The sequence below is a fragment of the Dermacentor silvarum genome, chromosome 5 (assembly GCF_013339745.2).
Source record: "Dermacentor silvarum isolate Dsil-2018 chromosome 5, BIME_Dsil_1.4, whole genome shotgun sequence".
NCBI lineage: Eukaryota > Metazoa > Arthropoda > Arachnida > Ixodida > Ixodidae > Dermacentor > Dermacentor silvarum.
The window spans coordinates 36,335,044-36,360,156 of NC_051158.1; the positions used below are offsets into that span (position 1 = coordinate 36,335,044).

At 46.8% G+C, this 25,113-nt stretch overlaps 1 long non-coding RNA gene across 1 annotated transcript in view; it reads left to right on the forward strand.

The window, feature by feature from the left end:
* LOC125945602 (uncharacterized) overlaps nucleotides 1-23,879 on the forward strand; it is a 29,144-nt gene extending 5,265 nt beyond the window's left edge. Inside the window, exons 2-4 of the long non-coding RNA XR_007467039.1 lie at nucleotides 3,543-3,698; nucleotides 10,299-10,413; nucleotides 23,485-23,879. This is a non-coding gene — a long non-coding RNA (uncharacterized LOC125945602). The remainder of the gene's footprint in view (nucleotides 1-3,542; nucleotides 3,699-10,298; nucleotides 10,414-23,484) is intronic.
* Nucleotides 23,880-25,113: the final 1,234 nt, after the last annotated feature.

Genomic DNA, 25,113 nt, shown 5'->3' on the forward strand with positions numbered 1-25,113 from the left:
GCACACGCTTACATAGCAGTTGCCTCAGGGTCAGCACAACGAATGTAGTGTTGGCGGTTGCTATGGCTACGGCCCAAATATTTGGGCTAGGCAAAGCAATATCAAAGTCACCCCCAGCATTTTCCGGAAGTGCGCGGGAACTTTTCATCTTATTACTCATGATGATGATAATTTCTCTTCGCGCGTCTCGGACTTCCCGCTGTCACTGGACGTTGCATAGCGCAGCTTGCAACACCACCGACACCGCGTTGCAACGCCGACAACGCGTTCCAGCAGACCCGCTCCGTGAATGCGTCTCGCTGAGCATTGGCACGAGCGCGTGCGAATGCCAGCTGTGGACGAAGACGACGACGCTCGAACACAATCATGTGGGTCGCGTAAATGCATGTGCTGCAAGCGTGGCCGTATAGCCTAGTGGCTACGACGCTCACCTTGGGACCGTGGGTACGCGGGTTTGAATCCCTCCTCAGCAACAAAGGTTATTCAAGGTAAATACACCTGGTAGCGAAGCTTCCATAGAAGCCCATACGTTCAAAACATGGCGGCTTAACGGCGGTTCATGGGGCTCAGCGCCATCTGTGTGAGGAGGGAACACTTCCGGCGGAAGAAAAAATAAATTGACGTCATATCTGTTAAAAACTTAAGTGACTTCATTTTGTTCTCATAGGCGCGAAATTTGTTTTCAGAGGCCTGCAATTAGAGCTGTATATTCAGATGCCCCGCCATTCGACTTGATGGCCGTTTCGAGCTTTCAGCGGGGAAAGCGATGCAGGAAAAGGTCAGCCGTACGGGTGTCAAAATTGCATCGCTGCACAGAACATACTTTCTTTGGAGGCCGACGAACGCTCTGGGCGTAGATTGCCTTGAGTGCTCGTCCTTTCGTCGGCCGCCAAGCCCGTCGGCCAGCGCAGTCGCCCGAAAACAACTAAAGTAAACAAGTATCTGACGGTCGCAACTCACTACTTTGTACTGCACAGGTTAAGAAACAATAAAACTACCCGCGTCACCTAATTCAGACAAACGTCGACATGGAAAACAACACAAGATGTGAGGGCGGCGTATTGTAACAGGTGAACTTTACGAGCGCCTTTCCACGCAGTCCAAGAGCAGCAGTGCATTGCAAGTGATAGCGGCGCCAACGCCCACCGCTATAGATGGGCGGGCTCACAGTGGGCGCTGAAAAAAGGTATTTATTCATAATGATCAAGTAAAATAGAGTGGTATCTTCCTTTCTCGCCATGCGTATATAAAATAGATTAAGAAATTTATATTCGTTGAACGAACCAAACTGTGTCTCGCTTTAATTTAAATACGCTTTTTTTCTTTCCCAGTGTTTATTCCCTCCAAACATAGTCGCGCTTCAATCGCTGCTCCTATGACCACCCTTGCTGATGTCGGTGAAAGTTGGTTCTGAACCGCTTTTCGCCCGAAGCTTCGCGACCTATGTGGATCGACCCTGGGGTTAATTCTTTCTTCATTGCTGATGATGATAGTTTCTTGATACCAACCACAAATAACGGCGAGATTAAACAGCTTCGCTGTTAAAAACATGCCTACGTCGTGTGCTGCTTGGTCGCTTACCCGTGTAAACGTCCTCGAGTGCAACAAACACCGAGATGACCGAAAGAAAGAGGGGGAACAATCATTGTGCCACCGAACGACAGTGATTCATTGCTGTCATCACTCCCACATGAGGCCTCGCGGGCAGTGAGCAGCACCACGTCGCCGGCGACGTTGTTTTTATTTAGCAGCCCCCCCCCCGCACACAAATTGTTCTTCAGCATGCCTGGAACCTTCGACCATCATACACGTGTGACGGCTGTTGTTTATCTCACTCCGAAACCATGAATCGAACACAGACGCACGAGCAGCGAAGCAGAAATATCAGTGGATGGCTGTCTCCTTCCCGGGCGCACTTAGCAAGGCCGCCACAATTGGCGCGTGCGTCGGCACGTTCTACGCCTATACACGAAAATGCTCGTCATGTGTGACGAGCGCCTCATTATGTGTGATGAGGCTGGCGTGTCAGCTTTCTTAATATCTGCGCGATGGCATCTGGATACAAAATAATGGACCTGTACACGTGAATCTCTTCTGTAAGTCGGATAAAATAAGTTTGTTAATTTCAGTGCACGTAACTAACATTTTCTTCAAAAATAATACAGCTATACTTAGCTGTACATAGCGCAAGACAGGGAAAATTGGAGATAGCAGGGAGAGGCCTTCGTCCTGCAGTGGACATAAATATAGGCTGATGATGATGATTATTTGTAATAATGAGAATGTCTGCTCGACTGTGGATTTGATCTGCTTGGCGTGCTCCTCCTAAGCGTGCGTCCTCACAAGCTGGGACAAGCCATGCGCACAGAATGGTTGCTTGACGCGCACCGTCTTCTCGGTGGCACAGTGCTACGCATGGCGTGGCCGTAGGCGCCTTATATTCGAGGAGATTTGTGGTGGTTGCAAATACTCGGTAAGCCGAGTCCGCTTAGGGCTTTATGTGCGCTGTCTTCTGGCACGCTAGGGCCCTAGTCTTCGCGGTCGCTTAATGTGAAATTTCGGAGATGCGTTGAAGCGAGAGGCAGCACGTTGTGTTCGTTCGTCACTCCTATCACTCTTCTACAGGCCAGCGTTGTGACACCGAGTGAAGTCTTTTCATGTATGCCTTTGCGCGTGACACCTTAGCTGTTAATTTTTAATAAGCAGAGGTTCACATCGATTTATAACGCTGATGAAAGTATGATCCTTACTTAGTGTAGTTGTCTAATACATTGCTATCACTATCAATGCTTCTGCTCTCGGGCAAAGCTGCGGCATCTTTTTTTCTAAGATTTATAAATGCCTGGTTAGCCAGTCAAAGTTCTTAAATGCCTATAGAAAACATTACTTTGATGTTTGCATTCTAAAGCGCGGCAAATATTTGCTACACCATGATGAAGCACATACCAAATATAACATTTCTGAAGTCTCACTGCCGGCCCAATTTTTTGTTGTTCCATTAAAATATTTAGTTTGACAACACATACCAAAAAATTAGAAGCCATACCTGCGGTGTACTTTAGAAGGGACCTTCAATTATCTTCCTGTTTCTTGTGAGAACATGCTAGTTGATTCTTCCGTCGTTCTCTGAAAAAAAAAAACAATAATAAGCAGTCTCGCCCTACTCAGATCTGGAGCCTCCACTCTAACCTCCCACTGGAGGGCCACGCAGACTAAGTGCAAGACAGTGGGAAGGATTGCGGCAAACTTAATCCATCACATAGCGGACCACCAAACGCTGCCATGCTAACATAATTATCTTAAAGCAATGTTTGCGCAAGCCTTCAGGTGCGCTTGAGAGCGTAAGCGACGCAGCGTTTAGAGATCAGGACTACCTCAAAAGACGTTTCATCAATAGTTAGTGGCTACCGTAAGCAGAACAATCAAATTAAAATTTTGTGACAGCTTTCTACAGAACTGCCACACTTCCTAATGTTAAGAATTGTTACCTGATCAATGGAAGTTTATATCATGTGTTTTTCGTCCACATCCTCATCTACCAGCGGATTATAACAGAGACTGACAGACCGAAGGAGGCATGATGTACATTGCAGTAGCACTACTTCTGGCCTTCGTTTTTGCTGACCAAACAAAAGGTGGTTCGCTTATTGAAGAAGATCACCCAGGCAGCTTTAGAAAACCGACGTTTGTTAACGGAAGTAAGTATTGCTCGCAATAAATATCTCGATGGCATGCGTAATGAACACAGGCATTCTCACGAGCTGGGACAGCCTTATGTGAAAGACTTAAACCGGTGAATTTAAAGGTTTTCCGCAAACGGGCTCTAAAGCGTGCATATCGATGCGGTAACGAAATGCGGATACCTCAACTATGAATATCCTTAACAACCGACAAATGTATCACGCGGCACTCGATCCAGGGTGTTTTTCAGAATAGACAGATGTTTTGTAAAAAAAGTCTATAAGCAAAATTAATGTGGCTTTTTTACAGTTGAATTCCTAGCCGAGGCAGATATAAACTGTGCTGGTATTATAGAACATAACAATCTCATTATTACAAATAAGTAATTATATTTAATTAGAACGTCGGGGGCCGTTGGCAAAGTGAATGTTGTCACATTTTATTCCAACCCCACTTTATAATAATGCGGAAATTCGAAATCATTCGACAGATTCCCCGTCAAATTGTGACGCTCATTCTAATTAATATCGAATCCTATCCAGGCAAGAAAGCAGAAAAGACAGCTCCTCCATCATATCTGACGTTAGCGTACCGTTACCTCAAGAGCAACGAAGTTTGAAACTAAATATCGGGGCCCGTCACGGTAAATTCCGATACGGAACGTTTTGCCTGGCAAACACCCGCCGCGGCGTGAAGTGGCATACTTGCTTCAACATGACACCATACAAGCTTCATCAGGCCGAGAGTTTCATTTTGACGTAACTAAGCTGCATTTTCTGCGATATATGCCAGCCCAGCTTTGTGATTTCCTTGATTGAGCGATGAAGTTCGTAATAAATACCTTGTATTTGATGAGATTTTCAAATATTTTTAGAAAAATGGTGGTGCAATAAAATGTGAATGCCTCCAAGTTTTCCTTAAAACATTGTCCCCAAGGTTATGAAACACAAATAACCAATTTTTTAATTTCTCGGGTTTGTAAAAAGACGTACTTTTTCAGTTCTCTAAGCTCACACTATTTGTTTATCATCAAAATTTTTCTCTTGCCCATTGACGCTTAAACGTATCTATGACAGTGATGGCGTTGTTATGGCCGCTGGACCTGCACTCCTTGCTTTTCATGCTTCTCTAGTAACCAGTGTGACCCCTTAAACATCTCTTGTTCGAAGTTGGATTGTGGGTGCGGAGATGTACATCACGTGATTCACACTCTTAGCCTGCTTTAGCCACATTCTGTCTATCTATAATACTTAATTTCGGATGCCACGAAAAAAATTATTGTAGCTTGCACTGGAGAGACAATGCTAAAGAGACAGCGGAGCTGATGGGCACCTAGCTAGTCCTGGCTGTTGGGCTAGGCTAAGCACTACCAAGTTATCCCCAGCATTTTCCGGAATTATTCGATTATTGATCGATTATCGATTAACTATTAATTGACTATCGATTGGCTATCGCAAGCCATTTAACCACGTATTTGGGCTAGGCTAAGTACTACCGCCAGTCAGCCTCTTGAGTCGGTAAAGGAGTACGTTTATCTAGGTCAATTACTCACAGGGGACCCTGATCACGAGAAAGAAATTTACAGAAGAATAAAATTGGATTGGAGTGCATACGGCAGGCATTGCCAAATCCTGACTGGGAGCTTACCACTGTGGTTGAAAAGAAAAGTGTACAATCATAGCATTCTACCGGTGCTAACATATGGGGCAGACACTTGGAGGTTAACAAAGAAGCTCGGGAATAAGTTAAGGACTGCACGAAGAGCGATGGAACGAAAAATCTTTGGACTAACGTTAAGAGACAGGAAGAGAGCGGTATGGATAAGAGAACAAACGGGGATAGCCGATATTCTAGTTGACATTAAGCGGAAGAAATGGAGCTGGGCAGGCCATGTAATGCCTAGGATGGATAACCGGTGGACCATTAGGGTTACAGAATGGATACCAAGAAAAGGAAAGCGCAGTCGAGGTCGGCAGAAAACCAGATGGGATGATGAAGTTAGGAAATTTGCAGGCGTAAGTTGGAATACGCTGGCGCAAGACAGGGGTAATTGGAGGCCGCAGGGAGAGGCCTTCGTCCTGCAGTGGACATAAAATAGGCTGATGATGATGATGATGATGAAGTACTACGAAGTCATCCCCAGCATTTCGCGGAATTTATTGATTATTTGTCAATTATCGATTAGTTGTTGATTGGCTATCGATTGCCTATCGCAAGATATTGGCCACGTATTTGGGCTAGGCTAAGCACTACGAAGTCATACCCAGCATTTTCCGGAATTCTTTGCTTATTGACAGATTATCGATTAGCTATTGATTGGCTATCGATAGGTTATCCATGACTGACAAAGCTTGATGGCTGACTAAGCAATGTACCATTGCATTTGGACCCTTTCTGAACTGCCGCCAGGATCGGCCCACATTTTCTGTTGACGACTGACAGAGTACGCTCGACATAAACAGCTCCGCTGTGAAAACAACGGCATTTTACGTGCGCTGCGCTATATGGTGCAGCGTGTCTGGAAAGAGGACCGCTTAGACGGTAACAACATGGTGCATCACGACATTGCTTGAATTCTAATGGGATTAACGCGGAGATTCATCATAAAAAGGGTCCGGTCGAAATTTTACTACCGCAATAGTTAAGTGGTCGAAAGCGGGTTTGCGAGGTCCGCCAGCCCAGTCCATCGCTCCAGACCATCCATCGATTCTTTTACGCTGACAACTACTCTTGTCGTCATCGACGACCCACAACAATAATATTTTTCGACATCAGGCCACCTCTTTCTACCCAGCTTTGCAATTGTCATAGGTAGAAGAACAATAAGGCTTCTCTATATAGAAGCAATCAGCGTTGGGGATTCAAGTTCGCTAACCCCCAACCACTACGCAACTTTTTTACAGCGGAGCTGTTAAAGGCTCGCTAGGTTGGTCTCGTTGTCGTGCGCAGCATCGTTGAGCTGGGGCAGCGTGCGCTGGGAGAGAGTGAAGTTTGCGCTTGTGCTCGGGCTCGGCGCGCGCTCGTGCCATTGCTCCCGCGTTCGTCGTCGTTGTCTGCTTGCACAGCTGGCTGCGTTGCCGCTAATCATTCCAGCGTAGAATATCATTTCTCTTCTGTCGTCATAGTGGTGAGGCCGCGTTTACGGGGGTATGAGCCATTCATGAGCAACTGACAACGTGTACTACCGCGTTTGAGCAACGCCGCCACGAACGCGCTCGGGAAAGGACTCGTCGTCGACGTGCCGATTCTAGCTTTAGGACTTCCGATGCCCAGGCCAAACGTCAGCGAAAAGCCGCCGACTCAGAGTTGCGGGAGCGCGCTGTTGAGGCCAAACGTCAGCGTCGTCTTGGCCTCGAGATACCCGCCAACGGTGGTGCACGCCTCGGCAACGCTAACGCCAACTTCCCCGGTGTGACGGCCAGGTTAAAACGCGAGCTTCTCAACTGGAACGTTCATGATACACATGCTCGGTTGGTAATGCCCAACGACGACGTACCCATTCTCATCATGGGGGCAATATTGACTATAGCAGACCCACCATAGTCACAGCTTCGCTGGCTTCCATCTTCACAGTAGTAGAAAGGGCTCTGCATTATTTTTGTATTGCGATAACAATTTATCTACACACCAAGCCGTCGCCATCGCCGTGAGGTTGACTTTGAGAGCAGGTCAGCTAGTATTTCCTTCCGTTGCTTGGTAAGCCAATTATGTTGATCAGCTTGTGGTAAGCATTGACAATTTCTTGCCTAGTAGAGCGTGAGTGCAATAGGTCGTTGAGTACTCCAGACAAGAAGGATCAGGCTTTCTCGGAAGGCAGCTCTTGAGGAGTGTCGGGCTTGAAGGCGAAGACTTTCACCGCAAATGCTGCATATCAACATTGCATTAGTGGGCGGCGCGTGACACCTCAAGTTCGTAAATTTCCAGCCCTAGTATGTGAATCGTTGGCAGAAATTATTTCGCAATCGTAAGCACACGCCCTATGTAATGTAGCGAGGCTTAGACAGTGGGCTCTATAGTGCGGCACAGAAGCCTATTCACCGTTTGGTGCAACGTGTGGAGACTTGGGAAAGTTGGGAAACTGTGTACCACACGAAATATATAAGAAATCTAGCTACACTATAATATAACGTTAAGTATTGTGATAACTTCATGAAACTAACCAAGATTTTCTTTATTTAGTTAATACTTCGCCTTTCTTCTGCTCCGCATGCGCCTCGTAATGCCTTGTTTATCTCACAGGGAACATTATAAGTAAAATGAGCATGTAATGTCATTTGGCGTTCCAGGTACAAATGAAAAGTTAACAGAGGCTAAGTACACACGCTCACACAAATAAAATCGTGCTTCTCAAAAAAGCTGGGTTACAGCGCTGATTATGCTGCGTTGTCTAAGTTGAAGTAATGTGCATGCGCTGCGCAAAATGTTTGAGCGGCAGCACATAGATTTAACGTTCGTAGTATTAAATAGGGTTTGCAACTTTTCGCGCGTGTGAAACAATATTGCCACTTGTCCGCGATCAAGCGCAAAATAATAAATCAGGAATATAAAGTTCCTTACAGATATAGCGTAGAAAAGTACACATAGACACGAAGAAGACACGACAGACGCAGGCGGAGAACTACCAACTGTTCATTTCAATCGAGACACCCTCCAGTTTATAAACTGAGCCACGTATAAGTGTCATGCCCCCTTCCCCATCCAAAGGTAATAAAAGAAATCTAAAAAAAGTCATCAATACTGCTACCTGCTTCAGACAACAGAGTTCAAGAAGTCCAATTAGGCACTATGCAAAAGAATATACGCTTCGCTTATACAGATAGTTGAACTTGGTGAATAAAGAATGCTTACAAAGGCACTCGAGCAGTGTAGTTTGCAGATTTGCCTAAGATGGTGGTCTACATCTCTAATATACCATCCACCTTCATACGGTGCGCTTTCAAATTAATTTGCCGTATCTTAGTGCCATCACATAGCGGGGTGATTATCGACTTCAAGGAGTTAATGACATTCTAGACAGGCTAAGAGATGCGGAGTACTTTTCCGCCCGGGCCTTCTAAAAAAGGATGCCGACAGATTACCGCGAAAGAGCGAGGTCATGAGGAGGCCGCAGTTTTGACACCAGACAGGCTACAGTAGAGGATCTGAGGAGCGCCGTGTGAATTTCGCTGAAATATGTCGAGTAGCCACGGGAATCCTTCAGCGAGCCCTCGTATAGTAGACATCCGAATGTGTCAGTGCAAAACGCATTTCAACATGCCGGATCACAAGGTAAGCCATCGTGTACCACCGGTTCCGAAAACAGCGTCGCACTTCCAATCGTTGTGTTCCTAACAGCCTATGGTTAGTGAAGTCGCTGCCCCAGAGCGTGAGTTGAAACAGTAGCATCTTCAAAGGTTCTCCGTCCTTGCTTCTCATTTAATCTGCCGCTCTGTCCTGAAAAAGTGATAAATGGTTCACCACGCGGAAGTGCGACCACAGTGAATGTTTTGTTTCCGAAATGGCTATTTCTTTGCATTGCAGCCCCTGCAAGCTCTTTCTTTACTGTGGAAAAATGTTCCACGTTATGTAGGTTTTCGTAATTATTTTTGTTATAAATATTATAACGGTTACAGCATCATGATGCATATCAATGCAAAGCTAAATAAGGGTACTTTCCAAAGATGTTCCTTTTAGAAACAAATATCAGCACGTAACAAATAACAGTATTTATTCAAAACAAGATTTATTAAAAATTGCATAGATCGTCTCCAATGTGGTGCTCATAACATAAAAGAAGAAAAAAAATAACCTGAAACATAAAATATGTTTGAAAATCAATTGTCTCCTAAAGTGGAAAGTTTGAAAAAATCCGGCGATCTGATACCATCCTCAGATTCACTGCTGCTAGAAAAAGCAGGAAAATCACTTGCAGAAGCGAAACAATCCCTGGAAGGACGCCGTTGGCGCCAAGATGCGGCTACCGGATCGTCTGCTATTTTCGTGAACTAACGAAGCGAACTGCACTCTTTGAGCCACTGTTAAACATCGCCACCACTCGGGAAAAAAAGAAAACTAACGACTCAGGAAATGAATGAAGCCTTAGTGCTTAGAAAATGCGCTAGATGGAACAGCTAGTCCACAGGAGTGCCGGTATTTTTACATTGTCGTGCTGCGCTTCTGGTTCATCGGTGACCCAAGTTCAATGGGCGCGGTAACAAAAGTGCTAATTAGAAGGAAAATGCGCAAATTCTCTAAGAAATACTATAAACTTGGAGAATTTTGGTGCCAAAATTGTGATCTCATTCTGAGGAACGCCATACTGGAGACTGCTGATGATGTATGACCCCCAGGGGCTAACGAACGTGCCCTAAATGTGGTGTAATTGAGCTTACTTGTATTTCGCTCCCATCGCCATATGGCGGACTAGTCGGCGATTGCAACCCTATAGTTAGCAATGCACCATCATAACCGATAAGCTACCACAGGGGATCTCACCATAAGTAGGAACGAAAGTATGTATTGCACGAAAAAGGAAATATTAGAGCAATCAAAAATGAACCCAGCGAGTTATCTTGTTGGATACATGGCGCTTACATTGAGTTGTTCGTACAAACGGGATCAAGTGAACATCTCTACAGGTCACTGCATTCTGAGTAAAACTGTCCAGCTGCCAGATGGTGGAAGGGCTACATTTCACCGACCCTGCATCAGGCTGACATGCAATGCCACCGCAAAACAACTCACCGAAGAATAGTAAGTAAAATGTTCCTCAGAATGTGCTGAGTCATAAATCTTATTTTGCATTTGTTCTTAGTTTAAAGTTGCCAACTAATCTTGGATGAAATTACCGTAGCATTTGGGGCATTAGAACGTAAAAAAATATGTATTCGTGTACCTTGAGTGTTCCTGCCCTAGAACTTCAAGGCTTTAAGGAAGACTAAAGAGAGAGAGACAAACATGCTTTAATGAGATGCTGGAGATATTAGCCTGGCTATTCGCCTAACATGTAGGCATTTTAAATCATGCGAATGACGTATCTGTATGACCTACATATTTTATACTGATACAAATTCCTTGTGTCTGTCTAATGCTCCGATGTAATACATTGCAACTGTGGCGCACAAGAATAAAAGCACATATACAACAGATTCGCTAAGGATACCTGCCGCACTGACTATCAAATTGGGTTTATTAGCGGCAGGTCAACAGCAAAGGCACCCATTACACCGGATGTGATGAGCAAGTGGCGAGGAACACAAGTAGGATACCCCAACTGCCCTGCGATCAGCGTCAATCTCAAATATCTTATACTGCCACAGCCAGCCTCAGGGACAGGCACAACCGATCTCTGAGGGTGGCGTGGTACGAAGACTGGGTCGCACCCCAAGGAGACGGCACGATTAACGCTTTGCTGTCCTTTGCTAAGGAGGCAGGCATCCTTCCTTTGACCTGATCCCTTAGCCCCATCTTAGGCCATGGGCCATCCTTTTTAATAAAAGGTTGAATCAATTGTCGACGTACCACCACCACGGGAGAGCGGAAGGAAAAAAAAAACTAGATATGCAAGCGCTTGGAACGCCGACAAAGAGAGGGCGGTGCACGCGCAGACATGGCCGACGCGGATCGCACAGCCGCAAATCTTTGAGAAACCTTTCTTCATCTACCTGGGAGCCTACTGATCTTGAAAATGGTGCCTATTGATAACTAATCTACTCAAAATGCGTATCCGAGGGACGCTGACGTGCCAGCTGTGGATGAATATGATGACGAATGCGCGAGCCGAGGCACGAGCGCGTTCGCGCGTGACTCGAGTTTTTCCACAGGCAGAACAAAAATGCACGGAACACTACCAATAAACAGATTTGCTGTATAATTAGATATCTACGGGTTCCGTGAACCTTTCAGTTCTGTCCTTTACCTTTTACCTTTATTACCTTTTACATCATACCCAGTCAGTGACTCTAGGATTAATCAGAAGAGATTCAGCGGGAACGTACCGTGCCACAAGCCCCAGTGAGTGCACCGCTTTTGCTTAATCTGTACGTCAGTGATGCAGTTACTGAACTACAGCATTGCCGCGTATTTGAATGTGCCGAAGACATTCCTCTATTATCCACTTATACATATTACTCAGAACAATTCCTAATCGTAAGCTAAAAGAACATTATGGCGTAGAAATACCGAGTTACACTTCACTGCAACAAAGCTTACGTGTTTCCGCCAGCCCCCACTTTCTGCCACTTTCCACAAGCAAGGCAGACACTCTGTGCCTCAACCTGGAAACGGTAATGGAGTATTTTAAGAAAGAGGAGCTTACAAAGGAATCACTTTGTAGACTCCAGCACGGATGTGTTACCGCGTGTTATTGCAGCACCATTTTTGAATGGAGCAAAAGCTATTTTTAAAACACTTGGTGCTTAGGGGCATCGCCGTAGAATGTATGGCCATACGAAATAGAACAATTTGCAAAAAAAATTACTGCGTGAAATGCTTACAATGAATTGTCCCAAGAGTGTGCGCAGCATCTAGCGTTTTTGTAAAACTTGCAGTGAAACGATTTTAATGATGCGAACAGTGCAGCTTACATGCAAGTAACGTATTTGTGTTTCAAGTACACGCTGGCAGGTAGATCCTGAAGAAAAAATCGCGAGCTGCTGCACTGAACGAGCTGTTGCTTCGAAGACTCGAGCTCACAGCAACTTCAGTCGTCGCGACTGTCTATGTTCATAGAGCCACTATAAAACTAACGACCCTGAAATGTTTTTGTCACACAGGCTGTGATACCTTATAATTGGGGTAAAGGATATGCCATGAATCGGAAGCCATTTTTCCATAATGTAGTAACCGAAATACAACTAACAGATTGGTAAAAAAGAACCATTGCTCTGAAAAGGACCACATGGCAGACTTGCTTACGACTGAAGGTCAGCCTGTTTACTAATCACAAGAAGATTTTATTGGAGAGGGCTATATGTAGACCAAATAACCACTGAAGACAATTGTAGAGACCAGCATTCTTGTAAAGTAAAAACAGACACCCGTTGTCATCATGATACATGCGTCTTCAGATTTCCAACCCTCACTATTCGACTTTAGTAGGTACAGCTGCTCGAGCCATGTGCTTAGACCAACCACCTGGATTGTAAGTTGGCCTACAGTTCCAGGCGACAAGAAGTTTCATATTTGATGTGCTCACGACGACAGAAATATTTAATGAAGTCTATTAAGTCTACTTCAGTAAAGCCAAATTCTTTTTGAAGGAAAAGGCAGTCTTGCAAACTGGATGGGTCCTTGAATAGTCTTCGCTGGTATAAAATCTGCGCATATATCGAATACAACATGACGGACTTCTACAAATGCAAACGCGACTACAAAACACCTCTTCAGCTTAGCGTAAAGTACCTGGTACATCTCCCAGAAAATCATCGTTTCACCCGGCGGCCCGAAAGAATGTACACAAGCAGGTCTTGCACGCTGATCTCGCAGCCACAGTTGCGGATTTTTCATTTTCACCGCAAGTCAAATTCGCAAGATCATCTCAAAATGCATGTGGTGCATACGTTACCACACGAAAGACAACTTTGTTCAAATGGCAGCATTTCCAAAATAAAGCATGCAGATGGGGCAGCCGTATGACCTAATAGGTGACTTCAGCAGAAACCATATCTGTGAAAACTCATATCGGCAATAAACCCACACTTATATGATTAATTTTACCGTATTACAAGCCTTTATTGCAGCATTTTGACCACGTGCCACCAATGCACACCGTCTAGAAGTTTGCCGCCAATTTTAATGTGATTGCTTTACTTTAACATTAATGATTTGTTATATTGTTTATTTTGTTCGCTTTTACTTATCTTCCACTTATATGTTTTGTCCCCGCCTTCCAGATGAATAGGGGCGTAGGCCAACCTGCTTCTTGCTTTCTTTTTCGTTCTTTAAATTGTATAAATGTTAAAAAATTCCGCCATAACGCATCTCATGATGACTACCGGTTGCAATATTGATTAGCATTCAATGTAGCGAACAACCGTATTACTGAAAACATTGTTTATTTAGAACATGTGGTGGTCATTGTGCGACCTCCGTTGCTTCGGCTATATATGGCATACACTGCTAGCGAAAAATGTTAGTTTTATCCGTTCAGGTGAAGATTTAAAAAAAGGCGAACATACCTGCAAGAAATATTAAAATGGTATTGTCACTAAATAAAAAGGTGCATGAATAAACTTTCACAGTTGATGTGTTCAAATTACCGAATTAACATCGAGACTTAGTGAAGTCCTATCTGCACACCAGTAATCCTCAGACTCATGCCACTTTCAAGAAATGTGTCCCTGAAAAGGTTCTAAATGTGCATTGACGTTGCAGTTATTATTATGAACTCCTAGCGTGATTCTCTTGTGCGATTGTCGGCAGGAACACATATTTGTACCACATTATGAAGTCGCAGATGTCAAAATTAGTGCTCGTCTTAGATTTTCCGCTAATTAGGCACGCATGAGTTCACAACTCTCCAGCAATGACAAGTTGAAAGTGTAATATAAAGGGAACATTTCAAAAAGTGAACTCGTGATTCTCTTCAATTATACCTACCTGTAGATTGCAACTGACTATACAAATAATAAGCTCCTCTTCAGATAACTTATATAAACGGGCAGGATTGTGCTTTGAATGTGATTTTCAAGAAAACTTACACTTGCTTAAAAATGAACAAAGACACCGTGGTACATTGGAAAACCGATTTTATTTAAGCGTGAGCACGGCTGCACTACTGAAAAATAACGAACAAAGTGGCACAATAAATGCGGACATACGTGTCTTGTACTGTTTTCTGCGCAGTCTTCTTTTTCGTCATGAACACAGTATAGCTCATAACTAAGATATTTGCACCATACAGTGAGCTTCATGTGACAACATGAGCATTTGATAGAAAAAAGTTAAAAGGAGATTCAACCTCCCGTTGAGGTGGATGAAAGACAAAGTCATCCCGAGACAGTTGGGCGTGAGAATGGGGCGGAGTTACTGCGCACGGCACAGTATCACGCACTCCTCTGAAGAGCGTCGGACTGCTTACATTCTTCAGGTACGCTATCTTCGGAATCGACGCACACTCTTAGACTGCGCTATCGTTGGGATTGGCCCCTGTTTTCACGTACTATGATGTGTTAATTTCTACAATATTTAAATTATTATTGGCGTTTGACATGCCAAAAAAACTATTTGAAATTGAGGCGCGCCATAGTAAGGGATACGCGTCTGTGTCCGACAGCTTACGGGTATTCGGTGCTAGAAGATTTCTTTTAGACTATGCATGCTGGTGCACATTATATATATATATATATATATATGTATAGTAGTAACGAAACAGACACTCAGACGTCCGCCAGAACACGTGTTTACTGCCAACTTCCTCCTCTTCTCTCGCGCTCGGTGTGCGACGTCCTAGCCAAGCGCACTTCGTCTTCACACTGGGCCACGCTCTTTCTGACACGGCTTGCAACTACGCAAATTAACATGCAGGCAACTTTTCCAGGGCGTGGTGTCGTCGTTGGTGAGCCATGCAGCATGCAACTTTTGTTGCGGGAGGCACTAGCTGTTGCGCACTGGTGACAGGTGTCGCCGATGATGATCCCGTCGCAATTGGTCCCGTACAGCAGGGGATCCTGCAAGGTGAACAGCCGCTCTGCTCAGCTATGGCGTGTTTCTTTGCGGCGTTGCCGCTGACTGATCGAAGCTCGCCGATGCATTTGAATCAACCAAGCTTGACGACAGACCGTGTGGGTTGCGTGCCTCCTGTGCTCTCTTGCGATGGAGTATTGCGGTGGTATGTTTCGCATCTTGCAGTCTCTTGCACGTCTTGCACCTTGCGTTGACATCTAAGGATGTGGCTCCGACGAATCAGGAAATACCTGTCTACTGTGATACGCGGACAAGTGTAGTTCTTGGAGTGGCTGCGTCGACGCCTTCACGCGCCCCGGCGTTGATGAGTTGGGGAGCCGCTTCGCCGACTGCTGTGGACGGAAAGGGGTCCCGCTCTCTGCAAATGATGTTATGTCGACGCGGGAGTACTGCGGCGGCGGCAGCAGTACTCAGGAGAGCCGGACCCATAACCAAGGGAGTGTAAACGGCATCCGTTGAGCCAGGGTTGGTGGTGGCCGCGGTACTCAATGCAGCAGGAAGCATGGCCAGTGGAATGTGGATGGCATTCCTTGGTCGCGGAGAAGTCAATGATGTTCTGGGGACGAAATCCATGGCAAAGGTATGATGGACTGCCTTCCCTGGCCGCAGGAGGCATCCAGGACGGCGTGGTCCCGTGAGGACTGTCCATAAGGCTGCGATGCCTTAGGCTGTGTTTTCTTCGTCTGTGCCATTGTAATGGTGAGAAACAGACAAAGTACTGTTACGACGAATGCTTGCTCGCTTGTTGCTGCACTAGAACACCGGGAATACTTTTTCCTCGTCTCCTCCTGCCTCCATCCGACCACCCAAGCACAAGTCCGCCTCTTTGTCTTCATTATTATCTTCCTCGAATGTTGGAGGTTCCGAGTTTTAAATACCGGTGCCGCCGGAAACCCACCGGTTTTTTTTAATGGGTAGAGATGGCCCCTACACTTGTGATCGGCTCTCGTGGCGATTCAGATCTTGAAAAGGGGGCCCATAGAGACTCACGACTTGTCTTTGAGTGCCTAGTTCGTTCACCACAGCCGGCCTTGTTAAAGAGCTTCCGCCACGGCTGTGGGAGGCAAGTGCTGCCACTGGGTGCCTAGCGGTAAAATATGAACAAGCGTGCTCCCGGCTAGGTGTTCGGCCATTATGGTACCTCAACGCTTGGAAAGGAGGGTTTGCCTTCAACTCGAAGGCGTCCCCACCTCAATAGGTGCATTTGGGGCGCCACATAGGAAATGGTTGCCATGTGAGCAGCCCAAACATCAGTATATATATATATATATATATATATATATATATATATATCAACGAGAAGAAAGGGATCCGACTGGCCCGATTTTTGCGCAAAATATAAGAAGCCGACAAAGATACCAAGGACAACATTGGGGAAATTACGTGTACTTACTGAGTGCATGAAAGAAATGATAAATTAACAGAAGCAAAAGCTGGTGAAGAAACAACTTGCCGCAGGTGGGGACCGATCCCACGTCTTCGCATTACGCGTGCGATTCTCTACCATTGAGCTACCGCGGCGCAGTTTTTCCATACACTTTCGGGGTATATATGTTATGATATATATATATATATATATATATATATATATATAGAGTTCAAAAAATAGAAGCACGTAAAAAAAAGATAACAAGACTTTACTGACGTTTCGGCCGGGGTCCGGCCTTCATCAAGAGAGTCTTGACTCTTGATGAAGGCCGGACCCCGGCCGAAACGTCAGTAAAGTCTTCTTATGTTTTTCCTACGTGCTTCTATTTTTTGAACTACTTCTGTGCCGGCTCCGGTTACTCTTTACTTCATATATATATATATATATATATATATATATATATATATACATATATATATATATATATATATTGCCACGAGGTCTCGAGCTGCGGCGAGCGCGAGCCAGTATTCAGGCAAGGAGAGAAGAAGAAGAGGTTTTTCGTTTTTGGGGTCAGCCATCTTCCTGGCTAGTACTCGTCTCTGCCGGTGCAGGACTTCTTGCTCTGAAGGCCTTCTGTTGCACGTGACAAACTGGTGGAGGTGCTGGGTAGTCCCAGCAAATGTCCTACACGCCTCCTGGTAGCCCTGTGCCTACAGTGACAACACCTGTTCACCGGGCCAGCCGAAGAGTCCGAGGATTGCCCCCTGAGCTTGGACCTCTTCCCGAGACTACGTCAGCTACGCACCAAAGCGGTATGGAAGGCACTACTAGTGCTGCTCACTATACGCTACAGAAAGTGCCAAAAGTCTTCCATGGCTCCATCCTTGAGGATGTCGAAGACTGGTTGGCTCAGTTCGAACGCGTCGCTGATTTCAATGGGTGGACCGATGCGAACAAGCTGAAGAATGTATACTTTAGCCTGGAGGATGGCGCTCGCACCTGGTACGAGAACCGCGAACCCTTCTCGTCGTGGAGCGACTTTTGTCGTCATCTGCGGGCAAGTTACGCCAATGCTGATCGCTGTGAACGCGCCGAGCGGGCCATTCAGTCGCGCATCCAAATGCCCAACGAAAGTGTGATGATGTACGTTGAGGACATGACGCGCCTCTTTCGTCGAGCTGACCCGGACATGGCAGAAGATAGGAAGCTCCGGCACTTAATGCGAGGGGTTAAGGAGCAGCTTTTCGCTGGCCTTGTTCGGAGTCCCCCGACGACTGTGGCCGAGTTCTTAACGGAAGCCACGACAATGGAAAAAGTGCTTCAGCAGCGGTCAGCAGTGTACGACCGGCAAATCAGCGTCGCGTCATCGATGGATCAGATCGGAGCTGCCGGAGGTAGCATCAACATCGACTCCCTCTGCGACCTCATCCGATCAGTGGTACGCGACGAGCTGCAAAGAATACACTGCCCGCCTCAACCTGCTGCGGGATCCATATCCAGCCTCATCAGGAACGAGGTGCAGCATGCTCTGCAAGTCCCGCTTGCCAGGGAGGTCACACCACCTGTGCCGACGGAGCTTCGGCGCGCATCATACGCGGAAGCTGCGAGCCGGTATATTCCTGCTTCTCCGCGCTTCGTCCGCCCCACACCTCACGATACACTTCCATCAGTGCAACCGATCCAGCACTTGGAGAACCGCCAACCACTTCAAAGAAAATCGGATGTCTGGCGCACACCGGACAGGCGACCGCTGTGCTATCACTGTGGCGAAGCCGGACATGTGTACCGTGAATGCCCATATCGCCGCCTTGGACTTCAGGGTTTTGCCGTCGACTCTCCAAGGCCAAGATTCGGCGAAAGACCAAGAGCCATTGAGGAATACCTGTCTCAACAGCGCATGCCACTGCCCTTGCGACGGCAGTCACGGTCACCGTCGCCGAGACGATTTTCCCCAAATTCCCGGAGCTCCCCAGTGGCGGCGCAGGGGCGTTCGCCAAGCCCTAGACGGGAAAACTAAAGACAGCGACCTTCGGGGGCGAGGCCGCTGATAATCGACGCGAGCAAGGCCTCCCAGCGACGCGACCAGGTACCGCCAGTGATTCGACAACAACTGAACTCGGAAGCCGACTGTCTTTGGATATACCTGTGGTGCTCGACGGTCACCATGAAGTCAGTGCGTTATTGGACACAGGGGCTGATTACTCGATCGTGAGCCGAAAACTAGCGACACACCTGAAGAAAGTAGTTACGCCTTGGTACGGAACACAAATTCGTACTGCCGGCGGACATGTAGTCACCCCACTTGGTATATGCACACTCCGAGTTGGCATTCGTGGACGTACGTTTCTCTCCAGTTGCCTTGTACTTCGCGAATGTTCCCGAGACATCATCCTGGGAATCGACTTTCTACGGGAATATGGCGCTATTATCGACCTGCGGGAGCGCACCGTGACCTTCTCGACAGAGAGAGCAGCAGACAAAACCGACGACAGCCATCTCAGCACGTTTCGCGTTTATGCCGACAACGTCGCGTTACCCCCCCGTTCGAGTGTCCTCGTTGATGTCGTGTGTGACAAGTTACGTGATGGTGAGGCAGTCGCTGAAGGCAACATGTCGCTCTTGCTCACACTAGGTCTCTGCGCCGCTCGCAGCCTCGTCACGCTTCGTGACGGACGTTCTACGCTGCTTGTGACGAATTTTAGTAATGAGCACCGTCACCTTTTTCGTCGCACTGCCATCGCTCTCGCCTACCCCATAACAGAGACTGCTGAATGTTTTACGTCTGCATCACTGGACAATGCTCTCCAATCGACACCGGGGGCTGCGACGGCATCACTAAGCAAAGTAGACATTAATTCGACTCTACCGGAAGAACAACAAATAGCGCTGCATGAATTGCTGCTTCAATTCCAAGAATGTTTCGCCTCGTCCTCTAAGGTGCGTCAGACGCCCATCACGAAACACCGAATCATTACATATACCGACGTGTCGCCCATAAAACAACAGCCTTACCGAGTTTCGGCCAAAGAACGGGACGCGATACATACGCAAGTCGAAGAGATGCTTCAGGACGATGTTATACAGCCTTCCAAAAGTCCCTGGTCATCGCCGGTCGTCCTCGTGAAGAAGAAGGACGGAACACTACGTTTCTGCGTTGACTACAGGCGGCTAAACAGCGTGACTAAAAAAGACGTCTATCCACTGCCCCGCATCGATGATTCACTCGACAGACTGCGACGCGCCAAGTATTTTTCATCTATAGACTTGAAAAGCGGATACTGGCAGATTGAAGTTGATGAACGAGATCGCGAGAAAACGGCCTTTGTTACGCCGGATGGCCTGTATGAATTCAAAGTGCTCCCTTTCGGCTTGTGTTCTGCACCTGCGACATTCCAGAGAATGATGGACACTGTTCTCACTGGTTTGAAGTGGCATACTTGCCTCGTTTATCTTGATGACGTCGTCGTATTTTCGGCGACCTTTGAGGAACACCTGAATCGTCTGAAGACTGTGCTGGACGCCCTCCGCGCCGCTAACCTCACGCTGAAGCCAGAGAAATGCCACTTCGGTTACAAAGAACTTAAGTTTCTCGGCCATGTTGTGAGCGCGGATGGCGTTCGGCCTGACCCTGACAAGACCACCGCCGTAGCCTCCTTTCCTGTTCCCCGTGACAAGAAAGCAGTCCGTCGCTTTCTGGGGCTCTGCGCATACTATCGCCGCTTCATCGCCAATTTTTCTAGGATTGCCGAACCTCTGACTCGCCTCACACGAGAAGATGTACCATTTGTCTGGAATGAAGAGCAGGACGCGGCTTTCACCGAGCTGCGGGAGCGTTTGCAGACACCACCAGTTCTTGCTCACTTTGACGAGGACGCTGATACTGAAGTCCATACCGACGCCAGCAACGTGGGTCTTGGCGCCATCCTGGTCCAACACCAAGAGGGCACAGAGCGCGTGATAGCTTACGCCAGCCGTACTCTTTCACGCGCAGAAGCAAACTATTCCACCTCAGAAAAAGAGTGCCTTGCAGTGGTATGGGCGACCATGAAGTTTCGGCCTTACCTCTACGGTCGCCCCTTCAAAGTAGTGACCGACCACCATTCATTGTGCTGGTTGACCAATATACGAGACCCCGCTGGGCGACTCGCACGATGGAGCCTTCGTCTGCAAGAATTCGATCTGACCATCGTATACAGATCAGGCCGCAAGCACGAAGATGCGGATTCGTTGTCGCGTGCACCCACCGATGTTTGTGATCCGGCCGCTGAGGATGACAGTGGATTCCTTGGGGCCCTCACCGCAACGGACTTGATTGCACGACAGCGCGAGGATACCGAAATCCGCGCAATCATCGAGAACCTCGAAGGACGCAACTCTCCCATACCTCGACGCCTTTCTCGCAGTCTCTCGTCCTTCTGCCTTCGAAGAGGTGTCCTGTATAAGAAAAACTCGAACAGCAACGGCAAACCCTACCTTCTCGTCATACCTGCTGACATGCGCGACGACATTCTTCTTGCCTGCCATGACGAGCCCACATCTGGTCACTTAGGCTCCTCCCGAACTCTCGCCAGAGTTCAACAGGCGTACTACTGGCCCAAACTATCTACATCTGTAAAGCGCTACGTCAAGAGTTGTCGGGAATGTCAACGCCGCAAATCCCCGCCACTGAAGCCCGCGGGGCTGCTGCAACCGATCGCACCACCCAGGGCACCATTCGATCAAATAGGCATGGATTTACTCGGGCCTTTTCCACTATCATCAGCCGGCAACAAGTGGATCGTAGTCGCCACAGATTACTTAACCAGATACGCCGAGACAAGGGCTCTACCACGCGCTACGGCTGCCGATGTTGCCCAGTTCTTTATAGACCAGATCGTTCTTCGACATGGAGCCCCGTCTTACGTGATCACTGACAGAGGCACAGCTTTCACGGCCCAGCTTATTGACGACGTATTCAAGCTAAGCTACACGAGCCATCGCAAGACCACTGCATATCATCCGCAGACCAACGGGTTGACGGAACGATTGAACAAAACCATCGCCGACATGTTATCCATGTACGCCGATGTACAACACAAGACGTGGGATCAGGTTCTACCGTACGTAACATTTGCGTACAACTCTGCCATCCAGGAGACGACGCGATTCACGCCGTTTCGTCTTGTCTATGGACGTGAGGTTCAGACCATGCTGGATGCGATGCTTCCACACGATTATGACGCGCTGCTCACCCCTGACGCTGAGCAATTTACGCAGTACGCCGAAGAAGCTCGCCAATTGGCACGCCTACACATCACGCAACAGCAGAGTGTAGATGCACGTCGCTACAATCTTCGCCATCGCCAAGTGGAATACCACCCGGGCGATCAAGTTTGGGTGTGGACGCCGGTGCGCCGCCAGGGGTTGTCAGAGAAACTGCTCAGTCGCTACTTTGGACCCTACAAAGTGCTGCGTCGCGTTAGTGACGTGAACTACGAGGTTCTCCCGGATAGTGCCATGTCACCCCAGCGTCGAAGGCAGCACTCGGAGATTGTGCACGTTGTACGACTCAAACCTTATTTCGCGCGATAGTGCGACAGCGTCTCAACTTTATGATGTACTTTATTTTTCTCTCCCTCACCCCCCACTTGTGCTTACTTTATGTTCCTTCCCTTTTTTTTCTTTCCCTCTACCTACGTCGACCAGCGCTAGCATCGGGACGATGCCCGTTTTTTTCACAGGGGGAAAATGCCACGAGGTCTCGAGCTGCGGCGAGCGCGAGCCAGTATTCAGGCAAGGAGAGAAGAAGAAGAGGTTTTTCGTTTTTGGGGTCAGCCATCTTCCTGGCTAGTACTCGTCTCTGCCGGTGCAGGACTTCTTGCTCTGAAGGCCTTCTGTTGCACGTGACAATATATACATATATATATATATATATATATATATATATCATTTATGATGCATGCTCTACCGGAGGACTGGATAAATTCTGACCACCTGGCGTTCTTTACCGTGCACCCAATGCATGGTATGCGGGTGTATTTTGCATTTTTGCCACCATAGAAATGTGGCCACTTCGGCTGGTATTTGATCCCGCGTCCTGGGGCTTACAAGCGCAATGCAAAAGCTATATTGCCACCACGATGGGTGCGCCATGAAGTGTCTTCACAGTGTGGGGCCAAATTTCCCAATTTAGGAGAATGCCTTGCTTATAGGTTACACCTTCGATTTTCCTCATATCTATCTTACATGTAGATGGCATAAATTTGTTTCTATCACTTTATTTTAAAGTCCCTCACTCCGGTAATACGGTGCAAATAAAGCTTATTATGCATTCGCAATGTTTTATTACGAGTTTTCAAACTCTACAGACGAACTTTGTGGAAGCATACACGGACAAAAAATAACTGATTCTTCAGGCGACTAATTTATATTACAGCTGCTAAAATTTGCCATTGCCAAGATATTTATGAAGAGGTTTGGTAAAATGCACGTAGCACATTCGAAATTAAATAATTAGCTTAAATACTATTTCCAAATAACATTTCTACAAAATCAAATGTTCCCCATTGTTGTGCCTTTCGAGCATATTGCAAGGCTACGCACAAGAGGCGGTACCATTCTTGAAACTTCATTGCGTTTTCATCATTGCAGACTCTTTGATTTCCGGAACGCTAACACCTATTCAATAAAGAAAACACGCGAATGCGCAGTAACCTTTGTGTGCGATGAAAACAACTACTTTTACAAGTAATGGAAGCGAAATACCTTAATAATCATTTTCGTTTCAGCTGCAAGCCATCTGAGGAATACAACGAATCTGGCTTTATATTTCAACCAGAAGGAGGATCATTTCCTTACTGTTGCCCTATGGCTCCTTCTAAGCAAAAGTCCTAGACAAGAATAAAGCTTTTTTTTTTCTACAGTATAATTCACATATTATAGCTGGGTCCACCATTGAATGTGGTCTCTCAACGAGGCAATAATATTATATGATATAAATATCGTGGAAGCAACATTGTCTATTTTTGGGGAATTTCAAAGAAGCCGAGCAGTATATAAGATCTGATAAAATCGACTGCAGAAAACATTGACAGCAAACATACCACCTCCAAGAAGTAAACTGCGACATATTCAACGCACGTGCGATCAGCGTAAAACAACGGGTTTCCTGACTTTTTGAAAATAAATGCAATACAAATGGGCACAGTGTTTGTGTAATTGTATATTATTTCCAACGTTCTCCCCATCGGACGCATCCTGTTCCGATCCTAACATCTTGAGCCCATGGCTCGGCATTCAGTGGACGTACCTGGAACATCCTTTTTTTGCCGTTACAGAAAGTTGTGTTTGTTGTGTTCCAGAGAAGGTCCGCTGAATGTCCGATTTTGGATGCGTCCGAAGTCTTCTGTTTCTTGGCCTCGGTGGTCCTTTGTATGTACGAATGTTTTCTACAAATGACGTACGTACCTGCGAATTTCATTGAGGATATGCTGTAAGGATATTGTTGGTGTCGCGGGGACCTGACGCTTATCTATTAGGTGGCTTTCTATAGGCAATAAAAAAATGGAGGTGGCTTAAGCTTCGCCTTTAAGAGTAGAACGCGATAGCATTCAAAGATCATTGTCTGCTTGTCAGGCTTCCCGGCAGCTGCAGCTTTCTTTTTCTGCACCTTCGCCTTGGTGCGCCCCTGATGATTATGATAATGATGATTATTTAATGGCGTCCGCTTTAAAACAGAGTGGTGACAAATAGCCACCTAGCCGGCTTGATTTATTCAGGTATGCTACACATGTTTTTAATTACGCATTTTTGTATATATCTCATTATTAATTTTTTCCCTCAATATCTACCATGTACCGCTACCTATGACTGTAAGAGATCAGGTGGTATCAATCTCTTACCTGCTTTTTTTTTCCACCAATACTCCAAACGTCTCTTGCTTATCTCGACTACTTACCGGCTGATGCTTCTGTCCACTTTAAACCCAAGTGCTTCTGGAAGATGTGCGTTACATATGGTTCTCACTTCGTGAATTCCTTCGGATGTGGTTGGGAGTGGCTTTCACGAAGGCGTACTGTGCTTTGATTGGAATGACCGAAATTGCCACGTGCGACGTCTGCGGCAGCGAAGAGAACATAGAACATTTATTGTGTCACTGCGATCGATTTCAGTCGGAAAGACAAACTTTATCGAACGCATTGCGACTACTTGACGATCGACCGTTGTCCGTGCAGGTGCTCCTTGAAGACCGTCCCCAAGCTCGTCAGCCCACAAAGCTGCGAAGGCACTGTTGTCTTACTTGAGGACGACTGGCCTATGTGAACGCCTTTGAATTGCTCAGGCCCTCCGCGTGCGTGCGCGAGCTCACCGTGTCCTTCCTCCCCCCCTCCTCTCTCTACCTCATCTTTCCATTCCCT